A 5,000-nucleotide genomic window follows, 5' to 3' on the forward strand; every position below is an offset into this window, starting at 1 on the left:
CCACATATGGCACTTAACTAATCTCTGTTATAGTTTCATTTCTAATCCTGTCCTGCTATTTAACTCCCAATATTCTTCTGAAGGTTTTATTCTCAAATATACAAACTCTGTTGGATATTGTTTCCCTGTCATACCACGACTCATGTTCTTGCTATGACACCCATCTTAATAAAGTAATATATAGTCTGAATTTTACATGTAATTTCAGGTGATTCTATTTCCAAGGTTTACTTAACTTAGTAAATTTTCGCATATGTTATACGAAATTTAAAAGTTTTACTTTGTTATAATACTTTCTAACCTTGGTTAATAATATATTCCCCCCCCAAAAAAAAATCATCAACTTTACAGTTTGCTATTCGTTAATTTATGCTTTTTTATATCTTTTTGATATCTTTGAATGATCAGTCCAAGTTTTTTGAAGGATGATAACGATGCTTGAAAGCCAGAGTATCATAACAAAAAGAAATATGATAATTTTGTTACTAAAAATATTCAAACTGATAGCAGACAGTCTGCTGTGAGAAAAAGGATTTTTTTAGCCTGGTAAAAAAAGGGGAAATAGTTAAATAAATAAATAAACTACAAGAGGGGTAATAGACAGTAATTATAAGATATTTTAAAAATATCAACAACATTAAAATAGCCCTTTCTAATATGAACTATTAAATCGCTTTCTATCTACAAAAAAAAATCTAGAAAATCATTATTTTTTTTTTCAGATATTTTCGTAGAGAGGTAATAAACAATTATTATAAGATATTTTGAAAACGGTAACATTAAAATCTATTGAATCACTTTCTATTTACAAGACAAATAAATCTAAAAAATTATTAATTTCTTTGATATATTCTCATACTTCCTCAATACAGGACCCTTCCAATCATAATACTTTAAACAGCTGTCAATCAGACCTCTTGTAGTTGTCTGTCTGAGAAATGAATAACTCTTTTCACATCAATCATATCCACGGGAGCTTTTTGTAAGCATTTTACAACATTTTGAAATTGTCAATAAATCAGTGAAGAACAACAGGAATGATAGATCTATATATACGAAAGGAAAGTCAAATGAAAAAATCTAGTTTAAGTTATACATGTAGAAAATCTCTCTCTCTCTCTCTCTCTCTCTCCCTCTTTCTCTCTCTCTCTCCTTATATATATATATATATATATACATATACATACATCTATATATATATATATATATATATATACATATACATACATCTATATATATATATATATATATATTCATGTATGTATATAAATACATATATATATATATATATATATATTATTAAATATCATTAAATCTTATCATATTACTCATCTCTCTTTCATATTAAAATGTGTATCGGTTTTATCAAAATTTAATTAAAATCTCCCTACTTTACCGATCATTCTCTTCTCAATTAGTCTCTCATTCTCCCAATTCCCTCCAGGGTTCTTTATTCTTATTTTTCTCCCTCCACTCCTTCGTCACCAAGCATGTCCTCTTTCTTCACCCTCTCCCTACTCCCTATATTCATTTATTTTCCCATTTCCCTCCAGGTTTGATCATTCTTGTTCTCTACCTCCTCGTCATATGTGCCTCCTCTTCTTCGTCACCAACCATGTCCCATTAAATCGGCTCCCTCCATACCCCCCTATTCATTCATTTGCCTTTATTTCCATCAAGCATTTCATGGTCATTCTCTCTCTCTCTCTCTCTCTCTCTCTCTCTCAGCAGGAAAGAAGCTTCTAGTGTTTGGAACTAAGATCCCAATACACTCATCTCTCTCTCTCTCTCTCTCTCTCTCTCTCTCTCTCTTCTCTCTCACGAGGAATAGTTTCTAGTGTTTGGAACTAAGATCCCAATTCTCTCTCTCTCTCTCGATTAAAGAGAGGGGATTCTAGTTGTTGGTACCAAGACCCTAATGCTCTCTCTCTCTCTCTCTCTCTCTCACGAGTAAAGATCTCTCACACACGAGTAAAGAGAGGGGATTCTAGTTGTTGGTACCAAGACCCTAATGCTCTCTCTCTCTCTCTCTCTCTCTCTCTCTCACGAGTAAGGATAGGGGATTCTAGTTGTTAGTACCAAGACACTAATGCTCTCTCTCTCTCTCTCTCTCTCCTCTCTCTCTCTCTCTCGAGTAAAGAGAGGGGATTCTAGTTGTTGGTACCAAGACCCTAATGCATCTCTCTCTCTCTCTCTCTCTCTCTCTCTCTCTCTCTCTCCCCATACCATCCGTCAAAATCCACCCCGAAGCATCAACTCCAAATCGTCATCTGGCGTACGATACACGTGCGCGTCACAATAGCCCCTTTTAGGGGGTGGGTTATCCCCCGGGGGCTTCGTTCTATGGACCAGGGGACTTGGCAGATTAGATAAGGTGCGAGCGTGGCGTGAAAGACAAGCAGTTCTTTCCCTATGCGATTTGTAGATTTTATAATACATGGTTTTTTATTCTTATGGTTCTGGTAGACTATTTGGTAACATCCCTGACTTACGCTCGAGTCCCGCTCAAATTCGTTAGTTCCTATGGTCGCTGCAATCTCACCGTCCTTGTGAGCTAAGGACTGGTGGGAGGTTTGGGGAAGCCTATTGATCTATCAGCAGCCATTGAATGGCCCTACATGGTCCTAGCTTGGGTGGAGAAGGGGCTTGGGGACTGATCATATGTTTATATGGTCAGTCTCTATGACATTCTTCTGATTGATATGGTGATGTCTTTGTCCCTTTGTCTCTGTCACTCATGAGCGGCCTTTAAACCCTTGAAGCGTATGGCTAACCTTATATAATTAACCAAAAATTTGTGAAGATGAAAGTAAAGTAACCTCTTTCAAGTTTATTTGTATGTAGCATATTAAGTGTCCTTATATATAATATAACAATCCTTGAAGAATGTATATCCGTATCCTTTCACAGATATGGTAGGATATGGTAGCTTCCATGTTCAATATTCATAGATGAAAATGACGCAATTATATATACTTATCATTTATAGGATTTAGAAAAAAAATCACGTTAGCAACGATTTTCGTTATCTAAGTAAAATTTTATCTAGATTCCGCTTAGAAACTACATGTTAAATTCAGTAAATTCTGGATATTGTAAAAAAAATGAAAAAGGACACAAACAGAATACCATCCTTCTACTATAGTTGTTGATGGTGAGAGCTGATTAGTGTAAAAAAGTGTAAAATAGAGGTACGAAAATGAAAAGCAAATAACATGGACACGCTTACACGTACTGTACATACAAAGAGAGAGAGAGAGAGAGAGAGAGAGAGAGAGAGAGAGAGAGAGAGAGAGACAGGCAGACAGACAGAGAGAGAGAGATCCAAATCACAGAAATGGAATATAACCTTTTATTTATACTCATAGTTTTCTACTAGAAAATTGAAATTTTCATATATCCTGAGTAAGAAGTCAAAGATCCCACTAATCATGAGAGAGAGAGAGAGAGAGAGAGAGAGAGAGAGAGAGGAGAGATTACATAAGGAAAGAAAAGACAAGTTATTAATTAAGCAAAGGGATTAAGCCAAAATAAAGTACATCGGTAAATATTTATAACTGGAATATAACCATGAAACTTACCAAGACGAAGGCAATGGCCTTTGGTATAAAATACAATTTCCTTTTGACGAATAGAATTTAAATTAAAACACAGGGTAATGTGATTTCGCTCTTTCGCGGTCTCCAATGAAGGAGTTTCACTCTTTCGCAGTCTCCAAAGAAGGAGATTTACTCTTTCGCAGTCTTCAACGAAGGAGATTCGCTCTTTCACGGTCTTCTAAAAAGGAGATTCCCTCTTTCGCGGTCTTCAACGAAGGAGATTCCCTCTTTCGCGGTCTTCAAAGAAGGAGATTCCCTCTTTCGCGGTCTTCAACGAAGGTGATTCCCCTCTTTCACAGTCTTCAACGAAGGAGATTCGCTTTTTCGCGGTCTTCAAAGAAAGAAATTCCCTCTTTCGCGGTCTTCAATGAAGGAGATTCCTCTTTCGCTGTCTTCAAAGAAAGGGATTCGCTCTTTCACGGTCTTCAAAAAAGGAGATTCCCTCTTTCGCGGTCTTCAACGCAGGAGATTCCCTCTTTCGCGGTCTTCAAAGAAGGAGATTCGCTGTTTCCTGGTCTTCAAAGAAGGAGATTCCCTCTTTTGCGGTTTTCAAAGAAGGAGATTCCCTCTTTCACAGTCTTCAAAGAAGGAGATTCCCACTTTCGCGGTCTTCAACGAAGGTGATTCCCTCTTTCACAGTCTTCAAAGAAGGAGATTCCCTCTTCGCGGTCTTCAACGAAGGAGATTCCCTCTCTCGCGGTCTTCAACGAAGGTGATTCCCTCTTTCAAGGTCTTCAAAGAAGGAGATTCCCTCTTTCGCGGTCTTCAACGAAGAAGATTCCCTCTTTTCACGGTCTTCAAAAGATTCCCTCTTTCGCAGTCTTCAAAAGATTCCTTCTATCGCGATCTTCAACGAAGGAGATTTCCTCTTTTGCGGTCTTCAAAGAACAAGAGGAGGGTTTCAATTTAATGACGTCCTTGTTTATGACAAAGAAGCTCAATTAAATCATTAGAGAGAAATATTAGCGTTTCTTTGTTTGATGCTCAGAGATGTTAGCGACGGAGATCAAAGGAATTAATTTTCAAATTATCCCTTGGACTAAGTAACTTTATTAATGTTGTTTGCAGTCAAATAACTGTCTTTTCTTACGGTTGATTAACAATTCTTGTAAAGAATTATCACTGATTTCATGCTATGTAATTACCTTATTTTTCGTGCTTTCATTCTCAACAGTTTTCATTATATTCATATCATTATGATTTTCAATCTTGATTCTATTATTAGAATCTTCTTTCGTATTTGTCCTCATAACGCGACAGCATAAAATTCATGTATGCGTAAACAACAATATTCTACAAATCTTCACTAATAATAATAATAATAATAATAAAATCCCTAGACTAGTGTGAACACAAAGGACACAGAATCCATAGCAACGAAGCAAACGGACCAGAAGGAGT

The sequence above is a fragment of the Palaemon carinicauda genome, chromosome 3 (genome assembly GCF_036898095.1).
Source record: "Palaemon carinicauda isolate YSFRI2023 chromosome 3, ASM3689809v2, whole genome shotgun sequence".
NCBI classification, from domain to species: domain Eukaryota; kingdom Metazoa; phylum Arthropoda; class Malacostraca; order Decapoda; family Palaemonidae; genus Palaemon; species Palaemon carinicauda.